Here is a 16874-nt window from a genome sequence, read left to right on the forward strand (position 1 = left end):
CCTGAGTGAAGTGCTAGGACACCTAAGGAGGATCCTGGAGAGTTCTAACCAAACGATGCACAGGCTCGCGGTGCTTAGGACACCCATGCGTATGTCGTGGAAGATATATATGTATGATGATGAAAAATTATTGTAATCTGTTACTATTGGATCTCGTTGCTGACCAGCTGGTCAGTCTACGGAGAGTCCAGAGTGATACCTGTTTTTGAGAAACAAGGAACTGGATGGAAATTTTTAGTTATGATATCTGTAACCAATAATTGTTTTTCCATGGATTGTTTTATAAGTTAAAGTTTAAAGAGGAGTGTGTGCGTATGTGTATTCTAAAGCTAAAGTTAAGAAAGGCATTCAATTATGGATGGGTGAGTATTTGTCTTGTTCTACCAATTCTAGTGGTTGGACGGTGGCTAACCCATGGGCCGAATGGGGTTAGGTTGGAATTAGTAGAGTTTTAATAATAAAATTGATTAATAGAAATATGCTTAGAACTTGAATAGTTAAATAATAACCTAAAGACTTCTCAAATGAATAGATCAACGGCTGTGCCTAATTCAAGTAGGCAAAAAGCGTTGATGCCTTCAAGATAAGTCTGTAATAGTTTTCCTTCTATTTGGTTTAATCAGGAGGATGAAGGTTAGTTCAGTATCTTGCCCTCGTTAGAAAAATTCGTTAAGAAATTCAAAACGGTGGAATTGTCCTCATTTTTTGGGCATGGGAAATTTCCTAGCGTGCTTTACAGCACTGTGTTTGCCTATCCGGAGCTCTCGTGGTCCTCAAAACAGTCCGTTTTCCTATGGGGGAAGGGGCGAAAGCCTATTTGCTTGTGGAGGAAAGGGTGAGGGCTTTATTCCACATGCTCACTTTACTCCTTGGGGAGTGGGCTACATATAGGGCACAACTTCCCATAAGCTCTCACTTGAAAGAAAGCTATCGAGGCTCACTCTCCTATATATATATATCAAAAGACCGAGGCCGAGACCGGGGTCGTGGGTCAATTGGGGTTTTTTCTTTTCAAAATTTTTTTCCCAATGATCCAGATAACCCTGTATATGTATGTGCAACTTCCCAATAAGAGGAGTAACCTACACCTCTTTGCCAACAAAAGTGGCCTCTGCCTCAATCTGAGGTCCCATGTCCCTTTCGGTTTTCGGAATGACCACCAGCTTAGTCTCGTGCCCAGACATTCGAGGGCGAGCCCCCGAGTGGGAAACCCTCTCCCCTGTGCATGAGGGAGCTGCTTCCACTGCCAGCTACTACCAGGAATCCGGTGTGCGGAGGGGGTAGTGGGATCCCACAGAACATATAAAAATCCCCAAAAGCATCGATATGCACGTTGAAAAAACATCGATATGTGTGTCAAAATACATGTTAAGATAATCGTCGATATATAGGTCGAAAGTAAAACTATTTTTCGACCACTATTTTGATGCTTATTGGGATGCCGGTTTCGACGGTGACAATGAGTACTATTGCGACTTCTATTTCGACACTCACAACAACGATGCATTTTACGACGACGACGCTTATTGTGATGGTTATATCGAGGGATGTAAGTTTAATATTGTTTTAAAAATATTGGTACACCTAGGTGTAGTGACTAGTCCTGTAGCTAGGTGTACCTGCATACTAGTGTTACAAATTACATTCATATTCTCTACTGTAAGGTCATGAAACAACAATTGTTATATTAAGTAACAAAAGTTACATAGTTCATAAAAAGTACACAAAAAGAGGCATAGAGACGAGAAAAAGAAGTACTCCACTAAGGCCCGACTCCTGTACATAGCTCCTAATCATCAACGTTGTCCTCAGGGTTCGGCACTGGTCCCCCTGCGAAAGAGTCTTCAAGGGGAAAAAACTTAGAAATGACAAGTTAGAAAGAAACTAATTGATGGATGAAAAATCCAGAGGTTTACCATATTCACCACATCCATTCAATTCACGTTGTGTCCCTCTCGTTCAAGTTGCTCGAGGAGGGAATATGTCCCGTGCAATAGGGCATAGCTTTTCTCTGCATCATGCGTAGCATGCCCGATCGACCACTTGCAGTTGGAAGCATAAAACATGAGTACCTATTAAAAACGAAAAATGCCCATTATGCCAAAAAAAAGTGAGTGATATGTGTATTAACCCTTATGCCCAAAAAAAGTGAGTGATATATGTGTATTAACACTTTACAAAGTAGGTGTGGAAAGCATCCCAGCCACCACCGCTTCCAAGATGGGAACTCTCTACACTCTCCATTCGCTTAGTTGTGGCCTCCTCATGTTGCTTATACCTTTGGGGATTTTCACGGTGCTTTCTACACTCCTCTTCCCAAATCTCTTGCCAGAAACTCCAAGACTTTTGTCCCCCTGACTTTACCGTACATGTGATGCCCATACGAGAGTGCTTTATCACATTCACCATGCAATCTTTTATCCATCTAGGATGGACCTCTTCACTACCTATGCTGGCATAAACTCACTTTTGATTTGATTCACAACTTGTTCCTTCTTGGCCTTATCAAGTTTATGCCATGTAGTCATGTAGTGTGAGAAAAGGCTACATGGCATAACTCGTCGATTCAAGAATTCATCTCATTGCCAACGTCATCTAAGGCCACATTTCCATCCACTACTTGTTGACAGTGGGAACGAGCCAGGTTGGGGGTAGAGGTATTTGTGTCAAAGCAGCAAGATGAGCGTGAGTGCAGTGCCCCCTCACAATTAGCAATGGTTGTGCGCTCGCAATGCTAAAGGGGAAGAAGCGTCCATGGAGTCACCACTCACGACAACAACCTGTCCAATGATCTCGTCTATGACAACTGGAAGTAGTCAAGCAAGCTAGAGCGAGGTTTTTGTGATGTGTCATGGCGTGTCTGAGGGCATGGCCTGTGTAGTGGTACCTGTGATTGATGTTAATTAATCTCCATAGCCATAACACAAGCTTGGTGAATAGACAAGAAGAACATAAAAAGCAAACTATGAATGGCAAAAGAGTGGGTTCAGTCTCCCCAAATGCATGAGTGAGCACACTTTCTCATGTAGGCATTTATTTATTAGCCAAAAAGAAAGTGCTCAAAAATAGCTTGATACATTCCACTTTGTGATATTAATATCAAAAAGTAACTGGGTCTCTAAGCTTGGCTATTTACATTCAAATTGTAGCAATTTAATGAGATGAAAATATGGGCGAGCGACCATCAGCGCACACCAAAACCCGACAGGCATGCACCGGCCAAAATCCATTGCATCCACACTACTCCGTGCATTGATCTTCTTACCAAAAACATGAGACACATTAAATCTCACTTATCGACCCATCACGATGAGACCACTGCTACACGCTCTCGCGCCGCGTAGCCAGTCACAACCATGCGACGAATGAGGGTTCCATAAATATCACATAAAATATCAAATAATTCTACAATTCACATGTCCATAACATACTGTGGAGTTAAAAAGCAATTGTCCTCAGTTGTGTGAAATAAAAAAAAGCAAGGGTAGCCAAAATCATGCTATAATGCTGCCTGAATTGGCGAATCGACACTAAATCCATGTGTTGCGTCAATCAGCAAATCGACACTAAATGAATGTGCTGCCTCAGTCGGTGGATCGCCATTAAAAAATGTGCTGCCTCAGTCAACGAATCGGCACCAAAACATGTGGAAGAACTATGACACTGCCTTAGTAGGAGAATCGGTGTCCATAAAAGAATCAATGTGAAAGTGATTGGTATGCTAGAATCAAATGTCAGTAGTAGTGCGGGGTAAGAGATGTTTCGGTAATCCATTGTGATTATTCAATATAATGAATCTTATACTTCACCGAGTAACGAGATGATACACACTGCTACTATGGGTGGTTGTTTGGTCATGTGATGATCAATAATATTTTCAGGTACTAGAACTTCAGAGGCATCCTCAAGGAGAGGAGGATCATCAATAATAGGGTTAACAGGAGTGGGGCATTTAAAGGGTCTCAATAAACTAATCTGGAATGAGTTATGTATCTTCGAATGAGTGGGAATGCCCAAGCGAAATGAATTTTCATTTTTTTGGATAATTGTGATCGGTCCACAAAATCTAAGAGCCAACTTGATCTTAGGATGCTTGGCAATATTCTTTAAGCAACTTTTTAACCCTAATGCATAAGGCTAATGCAAGAAGCCTATGCATAAGGGTTAATGCAAGAATCCTATGCATGAGGTCTTATCCATAAGCCTATGCATAATCCTAAACCCTAAGTTTATTGCATAAACCCTAAAATATAAGGCCTTATACAAGAAGTCTAAGGTGAAGGGCTAATGCATAAGGCTAACGCAAGATGCCTATACATAAGGGATAATTTAAGAAGCCTATGCATAAGGGCTAATGCATAGAGGCTATTGCATAAGGGCATATACATAAGCCTATATGCATAAAGGCTATGTAGCATAAGCCTAAACCCTAAGCTACCTAATTGCATAAACCCTACACCATAAGGGCTTATGCAAGAGTAAAGGGATTATCCATAAGGGCTAATACATAAGGCTAATGCAAGAAGCCTATGCATAAGGGCTTATGCAAGCTCTATATAGAAGCTTCATGTAAGCTTGCAAGAAGCCTATGCATAGAGCTTTCATAAGCCCTTATGGTTTTTGGCTGAAATAGTGGGGAGCATGTGGAAAGTCCTCAGAATCTATCATCCAAAAGGGGCACTTTCTACCCTGCTTGTCTAAGCAATATTGTAGGAGGTCTTAATAATGTTATAATATCACATATTGTGTTCTTTGTCTAAGCTTTAAGTATAGCTTGGGTTAGAGCATTTGTGTATTGTTGCCGTTGCATATATGTAGCAGCAATGTTGATCGACCCGTCCTCACAAGATCCCGATGTGGCCAATCTATTGCCCATTATAAATGAACAATATGGGTAGCAATTTTAGTCATAGTTTACACAAACAAAAGTATGGTTCCATCAAACCTTTTTGCATACACAAAGTTAATCTTTTATGCATTCTGTAAGTCTTATATTTTAATCTTATATGTAGGTAGGCTTATAGTCAAGCCAGTTGATGCCAGGGGCAGCCAGGAGCAGACTACCCCACTTGGCCAATCGACGTCGTGGGGGAAATCTACCCCACCTGCTCAATCAGGGTAGACCACACCTTTGATATGCATAGGCCCGAGTGCTGTAGGCCCATCACAATATTGTTGTGAGTGATGAGCCTACACCACCTTTCTCTACTAGACCCACCTCCGCTCCCCCACGTTCATCTTCACCAACGACAATGTAGTAGGGAGGAGTCTGGGGAGGGTAGTAGACGTGCTAGCAGGGGGGAGTTGGCTACTTTTTCTTTGGCAAAAGAAGCACTAAGTCTTTTTTATGTGTCTCCTCAACAGGGGGCTCTTCATCTACACATTATGAGCCAGCCCCTAGGAGAACCATTCCACTATTCGATCCACGCCTCCTACCATACACCATGGATGCGGATGGTGACCTTGTGAGTGATGGATGCACGAGGAAAGCAAGTCATGAATCGTACGCATGTGCTTACGAACCTAGAGTTCGTGAACTCCTTCAAAAAAAAGTGGAAAGCACAAGATGAATTTTCTAAGCAATATGTTATCGATGTTCTTAAGTCAGAGTTCCCCGTGCCACATATGGGTCTTTTCTTCTCCCAGGAGTGGATAAAGAGGCGCATCAAGCTTTTGCCCTCTAATAGGCAAGAAAATATTAAGAGAGAAGCAAAGAATAATTTGGAGAAGCCTAGTGTGTGTACAATCAAGGAGTGGAGGCACGCACGCAACTTCATGAGAAAGCACCCAGGTGCTTTTCAACAACAAGCGGCGGGTGCTTCTCGACTATGGAAGCGAGGGGCTTCACGACTATGGAAGCGAGGGGCTTCACACTTCGGCTCTCGGCGGGAAATGCTCTCGGCGGGAAATCCTCCTTTCTTTCTCATTTCTTAAGTAATCATTTCTTCTTGTCTTTTAGTTCATTTTGTACTATATTGTTTTCTTAAAATAATTATATATTTTCTTAATTATTTTTTGGAGAGGGAGGTTGTTAGGCGTGAGCCAATGAAGTAGGAGTATTACTATGGGTATAGAGCCCCCCATCCGTAATTGTGGGCGTGGATGTGTACACAAGGTGTACACTTGGATGAGTACGTTTTGGGGACTTAAGAAGATGAGGTAAGTGAGCCTAAACCATTCTCTTTTTCTACGTCTAATTGTATTTTAATGCTCTTGCTTACCTTACGCCGCTTGATGGCATGTATGTAGGATGAAGGGGAAGAAGAGGAGAAGGATCCATATTATCAGCCTGTGAAGCAAGTGAAGAGGATGAGGAATCGAATGATGAAGATCACTTGGAATCCGATGAGGATTTGAGTTAGACACCTCTTCATTGTAAAAACTTTATGTATATATGGCCAAAGGCCCAATAATTTCTAAAATATAATAACTTTTGGGCTCAATTGCATTCTCCACAATGTATGTTTTTCTTATATTTGTGTTTGTGTTATAAATCTAAAATTGTGACTCTATTTTAATTATATAAAAAACAACTGGGGAAGACTGGGGAGTCCTGGCAGACTCTCGAGTCTATCCCAGCTCTTTTTTTGTTGTACAAAGTGTTCGCTGCTCAGCAAGCGAAAATAGCAACAAAATATCGTTGCTCGGAGCGATGATATTTCGCTACTATTTTCACTGCTCAATAGCAAACTCGTTGTTGTTGCAACAAAAATAGAAGTGTTTCTAGCAGCGAAAATGGCCTGACACCTAGCTACCCTTATAGTGAAGGGTAATAGTCAAAGTGATCAAAAGGTTTTACAATGCCCATGAGCCCTGGCTAGACTAGGTGTATCCACAATCAAAACCTTGTCCACGATGCCCACGCAGATTGATCGGAAAGGATAATAGGGTGTCTTCAATGGTGAGGGTAATGATGATGATGCCTGGACTGAATGGAAATCCAAGCCATGCATGACCCATGACCCTATTGATCCTACCTCCTCCGAGATCAAATGGTATAATGCACCACATGCATCGATGAGATACATCCAAGGTCCCCCTGGGTCAAAAGGATAATGGACCCATGCATAGGACCGTGTGGATACATGATAGTCCATATAGAACCACCCACTCAGATCATAGGACCGTGTGGATACATGATAGTCCATATAGAACCACCCACTCAGATCATAGGACCGTGTGGATACATGATAGTCCATATAGAACCACCCACTCAGATCATATGTGAATACATCATGTCCAAAAGTGAATGCCTGATAGACTATGTATGTGTCAATGCATAAGCATCCACCATGATCATTGTTGAAAGAGAATTCCTCATACTCCATAGCATCCTCCATCAAATGTGAATCCATGATCTCATTGCATCCATCATCCATGAATAGGTCCATAGGCATGATTCACATCACAAATGACTACCTGAGCATGATCCAAAAGTACCAAGGCATAATCCTCTTTACTCTCTGCATAACCCTCGTAGAGGTCACAATCATAGACTCTCCACTCGTCTCTCACAAAAGGGTCATAGACTAGATTCCCTTAGATCCTCCATGAGGTACCCAATAGCTTCTCACTACTAAATGCATGAGTAGCCTCATCATCGACGTCATCTATATCATCAATGTCATCCACATTGATGATGTCATCCACATTGATGATGTCATCCACATTGATGATGTCATCCACATGTACACTAGAATCATAGGACTCATCCTCATCATACATAGCATGTGTATGCACACTACCATCATCCACATCACCTCCATGAGGTACCCAATAGCTTCTCACTACTAAATGCATGAGTAGCCTCATCATCGACGTCATCTATATCATCAATGTCATCCACATTGATGATGTCATCCACATGTACACTAGAATCATAGGACTCATCCTCATCATAGGACTCATCCTCATCATACATAGCATGTGTATGCACACTACCATCATCCACATCACCATAGATGCTCTCTTCATCACTAGTAATGATGGTAGATGAGTCATCAACAACTACATGAGCATCATCATCAAGATGCCTAATGTCACCATGACCAACAATGCATGTGTCTCCATGTGTTTAATCCTCAACCTCATGTGCAAGACCTATGTTAAATGCATCCTCATAGGCATCTATATCATCACATGAGTCATCGTCCCTTGTGTCAACCACAGTTTTATGCACTCCAAAATATCCTCAATGATCACGTCTTCATGATCTCGTGCCATCATATCATAAGTTGAAAATGTATCAATCAAAGCACTTATGGAAGTAATCCAAGCATTTCCATTTTTAACTTGTGTATTCCCATTAACCAAGAACACATTGGTAATGTCATGTCGAGAGAGAACTGGCATCCACGATCTCCTCATTTACTCGCTATTGTCTAGAAATTACACCGAATGTCTCATCCACTTCAACACCCACCATGTGTGCATAAAGACCCACATAGTCATACTCTATGCAATGGCCAAATTTGATTGTGAATGGAAGCCCTCATTTTTTCTTATTATCGGGTTACTATAATGATGAAGGATCTTAAATTAGCTAGGCTTTTGTGGTGTCAAGACTTGTAATCAACAGTGCTACTATGTAAAAACTTATCTTTCAATACAAAGCTCAAGTTTTTTTTCTTGTCTCGTTTTTAATCTTGTATAGTCATGGATTTTTATTTTGGAACACTTTTAAATCTTTAAGTTTGAAATATATTTTATTAATGTACCATGTGCAAAGTTGAACTCGATTGCACCATGTTTCTCACAGCAAGTTATTAAACACATAAGTGCAATTTTTGTAAATTCTTATAGAGAGTTTACAGATTTACAAAAAGAAAAAATGGTTTCAATCGCAAAATTGAATTTTGAATGTGCAACAAAAATTTCCAGGGAAAACTAGAATTGTTTTTTCCAAATTATCCAAAACATTTTTTTAGAGCCTATAAGCCCTCCCCCATGTTGAAATTTGAGCATTGTGATGTACTATGGTGGATCAAACACTAGAATCAACATCATTAACAAAGTGATTAGTAAGTAATTAAGATGTAATTAGTGGTTAATTACCAAATAGATTAATGTAGGCATGGATACTCAAAAACCAGCAAATTCTCATTAGGGCAATGCCTCAATTTATAGAGTTTACATCAAGCATCTAATCCCATTGATTTCTCCATGATTCACTCCACCTCTTTTCCCTGATTCTCTCCACCTCTTCACTTTTCCCAGAATATCTTCACACTTCCCAGAATATCTCCACACTTCCTAAATCTTCTCATGCTACCCTTTATTCTCTCCCAGAGTAGATTCTTCTCACCTTTTCATAGGTTCTTTCACATTTACTCATCCTCTTTTACAGCCTCTAACCAAGGGCTTGTTCCCGCACACACCCTATTCACTTGTATTTTCAACACCTCCCCTCAAGTGAATACTCCTAGTACACCTAGACCCTATACCAAGTTTGCCTCCCCTTACTTGGTAGTCCGTGACCAGTGTCTACTCCTCCCCTTAAGTTATCTTAGCACACCTGGATCCTGTATCAAGTTTCTGCCTTACTTGCCGCGGCCAGTGCCTCAAGTCCCTAAACTCCATAGTCCTTGACACACTCTCTCTCTATGTGTCCAAGGCTACTATAAGTGCCCCGCGACCTTGACTAAAGTGCTCACACATACATCTCTCTACCATGTGGCCTACATCATCGGTAGCTCAGAGGTGGTTTTACTTTGTTGGGGTAGGTTACATTGGGTTGTGGGGTCTCTCTCTCTCTCTCTCTCTCAGAGATTTTCACATGGCTCCTCACTCTTTGGAGCCTCACATCTTCTCTTGTCTTCGGTCTTCTTGTCGTGGCAGCTTCTCTCCACGCGTCCATGTCTTCTTTCAAACTTCTTGGGGCAGCTTCTCTTCTCGTGTCCATGTCTTCCTTCAATGCTTCCTTTAGATTTTCTTGGTGTGGATCTTCCTCTTGGAAAGAGATATTCTTCTTCTTTCATGGCTGGGGCCATGAGCTCGTCCGTCAGGTCTTTTTGCTCCATGTGAGCAACATATTTAAATGTTTTGCTGACAGCTCCTTTGGGTTTCTGATGTTTATCTTGTATCATTATGCAATGCAAACCCAAATTTATGCGGGAGGTCTTACCTCTTGCCTTATTATGGACAAGGTCAGTGTCTGTTCCCATTTTTACACTGATGCAATGTGCCCAATACGTAATGCATATAGCATCCATTCTTATGCACATTCCCAAATGCAACTCTGGCTATGAATAATCTTGAATTTGAGTGAGATTTACAGGCATTAACCAAGGGTTAAATGCAAAATGATTATTATCACAATTTTATCAGCACAATTTTCCCAGAAATTACATTAAATCAAGGGTAACCAATTTGTACGGAATGGTTGGAGTATCAAACCAGCTCCGAATTGCAATCTGAAGTTATAGGGATCTGTATCAGATACCTAATGGTTAATTTGAACCCTCAATTGCACCAAAATATAGTGATTAGCATTGATTAATCATTGATTAGCAAATTAATGCTCTGTTTTGTGTGCAGAAAACAGAGTATGCGGGGAGTCCTGATCTGGTGCCTTAGACTTCAAATGAGCTCAAATGCTTTCAAAGGCATCAATAGCAATGAGTCTAGTAGTGCAGAAGGATTAGTCTCTCACAACAAAGCGAGCCTTTTTAAGCATGACATATCTAAGGATCTTGGTTGTTGTCATACAAACAGACATATATTCATCAAATGGACGTACAAATAGTTTTTCTCTATGAAGATTTAGATGAAAAAATCTTTTTGCAACAACCATCTTACATCATTAATCTTGATGGTCCCACTAAGGTGTGTAGACTCCAAAAATCACTCTATGGTGCTAAGCAATGACCTAGATAATGGTATTATGGATGTCTCGACTACTTTATGATGTCTCACTAAGGGTGAAGATGTAGATTTTCCTTTCTCAATTTCGTCATTTGAGTGCAGTTGCCATCCAGCACCTTGAAAGCCTGGTTTAAAGTTAATTGATCCTAGAAGCATCTAGAGTAAAAGCTTGCTTAGTAGTTGTGTCAACAAGGAGCAAGCTTGAGTTGGCTTCACGTCGACATGAGTAGTGACCATCATAGCCCAAGGGCAATATCGGCGGAGCCCAAGTCCTAGAGTCATCATAGATGGTGGATTAGAAGTCAACATCATGCCTGAAGAAACTATGAAATTATTAGGGCTTCACATCACCAACCTAGTCCCCTTTGCCATCAAAGTGGCCAATCGATGCATATACTGACGTCTATATTGATGCTTTTATATCTATGGACATATCAACACATATATCAATGATGAGAGTTGGAAAAAAAGTCAAACTTTTTTGGAAAAAAACCATGAGTAAGGGGACAAGCGCTTGCACTGAACCTCATCTAGGCCATCGTCTTCTTGAAGATACAACATGGGAATTCGAGCCCTTTGGATGATTTCCTCGTCAATCTTGTTCATGTGACACACTCACAGCCCTTGGCAATTTACGTTCTTACTATTAAATAGCTCTCGTCTTTGCCCTCATCCTACCCGACTTTATTCTTTACAACCCTTGGCAACCTAAATAGGAGACAACCTCATAAACTCACCTATCATTTATCCTTTGGGCACAAACCACGTCAATCAATGTGTTCTGATGATCCACCTTTACCCACCGTGCCTATGATGATCCTCCATGTCAAATTGGTACTTCTCTTGATGATCCATCTTGACTTACTCGTGCAAGCAGCATCAATGATGTTCTTCATGTAGTGAACTCCACATCTATGGCATTAGGTTGTGCCATTCCCTAGGAGAAGAGAAAATGCAAACTATTCCTTATAGACATGTATTCATTACCTAGATACATGCACCAAACCGGATGTAAGTTTTGCATCTAGCCTACTATTTGGATTCATACATAATCATGATAACACTGATAGGCATGCAGTTACAAGGTTACTATGATACTTAAAACATTCTTAAGTCATGTCTTTATGTTATCATAGATCTCAAGGTCCTAGATCACATTTAATCGGTTGCTCTGACTCTAAGTGGGGGGTCCAAGACACTCGTCACTCCACCTTTGGATTGTTCTTTGCTTAAGAAGAGGGTGCAATATCATGGCAAAAAAAGAAACAAGAAACATTTCTATATCCTCCACTCAAGTAGAATACATCTCGGCTACTCATGCAACAAAAGAGGGCATTTGGATTCAAAGCCTCCTATAGGAAGTATAGGAAATTGGTTCAACCTCTTCCCTTTATTAGGAAATTGGTTCAACCTCTTCCCTTTACTTTATTTGCTAACAAATTCTTGCATTATTTTGGCTACAAATCGTACACAAAGAATAAACATACTAAACACGTTGATCTTGAGTTCCATTTTATCAAGGAATTAATTGAAGATGGCAAAGTTCAAATCGAATATAATTCAACACACACCAACAACAGGGTCAATTTCCTCAACAAAGCGGTTGCTCAAACAAAGCATGATTTATGCTACTCTAACAATATTGGTCTTCCAATAGGATTATCAGTGTAGACATGATTAATTAACAAAAAGAACAATGTGACAAGGGTGCACCACTTGAATAAACAGGGCAATTGCGTCAATATTGAATCAAACATAATCTACATCTACAAGTGTATCGTCTCTGCCTGGTAGCCATGCAAGCTTTGGATTAAGTCTTTTTACTTCCTAGTGGCCATATTACACCGCCTTCTTCTTGCATCTTGTTTCACAAATCGACATGACGAATACTCTAGAAAGCCATTTCTATATTCTATATATAGGTGCATTCCTTTACTGTGTTTTGTACCTCATTTGAACCTAGTACTGTGTGTTGATAGGCGTTAATAGTTTGAAAAAGAAAGGGATCATATACAAAGGACATAACTAGTGAGAATCATCTTTGTTAGAAATGAGTTTCCTGAGTTTGAATGGTCTAGCTGTATCTATGAAACAGCGAAGTTACTAAGGTCGTTATACCTTAGGACAAAGCAGTAATTAAATATTTACGAATTATAGCTGCTACTGAATTACAAACAGTCACTTGGAATTGTCACCTTAGGGACGCGACTCTTTTCTATAAAACATGGCCTCTCGACCAATTATGAATACAGTTATCGTTTACATTTTATCTATGTGGAATGCATTGTCTGTGTGTTTAATAGTATAGATTGATAATTCTTACACTGTACTCACGGAAAGACTCGATGCTGTTAACCATGCTGCATTGGTATTTGGTTTTAAACCTGCATGTCTTGCATGAGGCACGTACCTTAATTTGTAAATTTCCATGAAACCACAGGCACAACAGCTTCAAGTACCACTCTTACTATATTGCCAACAGCTTGAAGTTCAGAGAATGATGAAAAAAAATAAAGAAGGCTTCCATGGCAATCAATTACCCTTCAAAAGTTTCTTGTTGACTACCAAAAAGGGACAAGCCTGCAAACTTCCATTCGAGCGACTCCCTGCAAGTTTCACTACACACAATTATTACGCGTGAATTGCACAGTTTCATCAATCTTTTTGTAGACGTAGCGTGATGTTTGCAAATTAATCATAAAACCCCACTTCTATATAACCTTTGCGTTGGCATTCTCCCCATGCTAGAGCCTAGTACTATAACAAAAGTTGGAGCCATGGAGACACTGGCTACCTGAAGGAGAGGAAGAACAAACATGGCTCAAAGTTGCAACTCACATGAAATTAACGATTTGCTTCCAAAAAGGCACTCCATTTAAATCGGGACAACTTCAAACCCTAATGAGGTCAAAAAAATAGATGTTTGGGAAAGAGCTCTCATGCAAAGGGCGTCTGGAATGTGTTGGGCGTAATGCCTAATTGGCCCCCCAGATGCGAAAGGGTGCGACCAACAGACATACCCATTCGTGGGTTTTATAACTGTAATCTTCATCATGAATATGAATGAACACAACGTACAAGTTACACGCTTCCCTCTGTGTGTTGGAGAGAGGACATGTAGGCTTTTCTCTTTTTTACATGGTATCAGATGGGGACCTGCGAGCCTGTTGGTGGGCTCTACCAATATTTTGATTATGATGATGACCTAAACCCGCGGCCATCAAAGCAATGCAAACACAACGCAACCATCTTTGAATGGTGCGCATAATACTTTTGTAGGCGATGGACTTATCACCCTTCCCTCCCCATAGCCCAAGAGGCGCAGAAGACAGCAGCCCAAGAGGCGCAGAAAATAGCAACCCACAAGGCACAGAAAATAGCAGCCCACAAAGTGCTGAGAGTAGCAGCCCACAAGGCGCATAAGAAAGAGGCGCTTGTGGTCGTAGCCCATTCGGCGGCAGTTGGATTAGGCCACATCATCGACCGGGGCCTTCATGCAGAGGAGATCAACCCTGTAGCGGAGGCAATATACACTGATCCCAATCGAGCAACGAATCCTGTAGCAAGTGGTGTGATGAAAGCGCTGTAGCAAAAGCAAGCGCTAATGACAATGAAGCAGCCCAAACGGGCGTTGCTGGTGATGAAAATGATGAAGATGCTGCAGACTCAGAAGGCGATGGTCATGAACGCCACGGTGCTGAATCGAAAGCCCGAGCACGAATAGATGATGACAATGGTGAAGTTGCACATAGCCGGCGTGTTGCAACCGTCCATGTTGATTCTGACGTGGATGCTGCGGGGGCCAATGATGCAGTTATAGAAGGCCACACTGCAGAAATACAGAAATAGAAAACAATGATTACAACGCTGAAGCACACGCAGGCATTGATATGGTCATGCACACACTGAAGCAAAAAGGTACGCTCATAGTGCTTTATTCGCTGAAGCAGAAGAAGGCCACGATACAGCAGATGATGATGACGATTCTGTTGATGATGATGACAATGCGAATGATGACGATGATGATCACATAGCAGGTGATGCTGGTGGTTCCGATTTAGATGGTGATGATAACATGGAAGGTGACGGACGTCATGCTGATTTGGCTGGATGTGCTGGTGACGACTTTGCTGAAGAAGGCACTGATCGACCTGCAAACGGGGTTCCCAAAGATGGTGAAAAACATGCGGACAACGATGGGGGGCTGGCCGACATAATGATGCTAATTTGGATCTGAACAAGATGATGCCACTGATGCAATGTTTGCATCAAATGATGCCCATAGAGGAGGCTTCGCAGTTCTAATGGTTTTGCCTCTGGTTTTTTCCTCCGACTCAACTGATGCTGAAGATCCTGCTTCGAATGTTGGACGACATCGTTCTTCCTCAACCATAGTTGCAAATATCTCCATTTTTCTCCTTGACGGGAAAGGGGGAAAAGTAGGTACAAGTTCGAGAAATGGATCACTCGAAGCCGAATGGATCACTTGAAGCCGATGATGGATGAAGAATTCCATGTGGAGCTTACTCGAGGATGAGACTATCTTCGACCCCGAATATTTTGATTCATTTATTCTCAAAACCTAAAATATTCATTTATTCTCAAAACCTGCATTGCATAATGTAAACACTATATTAGCATGTAGATTAGGCTTGCAACTAGGGTGTTGCCATCACCTAACAAACTTGGCATTAGATTAGGTTCTCAATAAAAACACATATCCCTTGTGTCCCCAATTGGCATTAAGGGGAGTGTTGGGCGTAATGTCTAATTGGCCGCCTGGATGACAAAGGATGCGACCAACAGACATACCCATTCGTGAGTTTTATTACTGTAATCTTCATCATGAATATGAACGAGCACAACGTACAAGTTACACGCTTCCCTCTGTGTAACTCTGATGTGAGAGAGCGGATCTACACCCCATTGCCTCTTTCTGCAGAAAGAACCAGATGCATTGCACTAAATCTGCCATAACAGTCTATTGGGCGAAGCAGTAAGGCGGTGCCACTGCTGCGGCTTGCATCATTTACACGGGCCAGCCTAATATGGCTGGCGGACCTGGCGGCCCATAGACAAAGCTAGGTTGCCAACTGCAGCACTTTGGCTGGTTGATCCTGCAGACAGTGGAAGGCGCACAAATGTTAAGAGAAGGCCAACCAACACAGGCGAGGGCGGCGGTGGCTGGTATGGCCAGCCCCACGCACTAAGTTGCCAACAGTATGAGTATATTGGCTGGTGGATCCGCAAGGCGACATGCTGGGCGCTGCTGGTGCCGGCTGAAGAGAAGGGCTACTTCGTTGATGGTTCCGTGGTCCACGGAAGGTGAAGCTTTCAAAGGGACCACGGAACCACGGAACCATCAACGAAGTAGCCCTTCTCTTCAGCCGGCACCAGCAGCGCCCAGCATGTCGCCTTGCGGATCCACCAGCCAATATACTCATACTGTTGGCAACTTAGTGCGTGGGGCTGGCCATACCAGCCACCGCCGCCCTCGCCTGTGTTGGTTGGCCTTCTCTTAACATTTGTGCGCCTTCAACTGTCTAACGAAGTAGCCCTTCTCTTCAGCCGCCCTCGCCTGTGTTGGTTGGCCTTCTCTCAACATTTGTGTTGGTTGGCCTTCTCTTAACATACAACCCTAAGGCCTTATAATTATTGTTATTCCCGACAATTTTTTAGTTTTGATTATATGCAAATTAAACATCATTTTAACCTGCCAGCTCATTTTACAGTAAGCTGGAAAAAGTACCATTTAGTTGACGTTGAACCTTGACAAGGAAATTTTCCACAGAAATCACCCTTACATCTTGAATAATATGTGGAGCTTATTTGACGCCAATTTTGATATAAGTAGACCTTTTATGACTTTCCCAATATATGCCTACTGAACCATACAAATTTGTTTGGTGAAAAATATACAACTTTAACCCCTCTCTCGCTCTCTCTCAAAAAGCCACAATCCATAAACAAGTGAATCTCAAAAGACGCAATCCATAAACAATTAATGAGCA

At 41.6% G+C, this 16874-nt stretch overlaps 2 long non-coding RNA genes across 2 annotated transcripts; one reads left to right on the forward strand and one right to left on the reverse strand.

Moving 5' to 3' along the window:
- Positions 1 to 13594: 13594 nt before the first annotated feature.
- LOC147613741 (uncharacterized) lies at positions 13595 to 16068 on the reverse strand. The gene is made up of 3 exons (XR_015263171.1): positions 15734 to 16068; positions 14069 to 15471; positions 13595 to 14038 (listed from the first exon to the last, which is right to left on the reverse strand). It is a non-coding gene; the product is annotated as an uncharacterized LOC147613741 (long non-coding RNA).
- LOC147613742 (uncharacterized) lies at positions 14643 to 15956 on the forward strand. The gene is made up of 2 exons (XR_015263170.1): positions 14643 to 14781; positions 14901 to 15956. It is a non-coding gene; the product is annotated as an uncharacterized LOC147613742 (long non-coding RNA).
- Positions 16069 to 16874: the final 806 nt, after the last annotated feature.

Source organism: Cibotium barometz, chromosome 43, assembly GCF_041138505.1.
Source record: "Cibotium barometz isolate CiBa-2024 chromosome 43, ASM4113850v1, whole genome shotgun sequence".
NCBI classification, from domain to species: domain Eukaryota; kingdom Viridiplantae; phylum Streptophyta; class Polypodiopsida; order Cyatheales; family Cibotiaceae; genus Cibotium; species Cibotium barometz.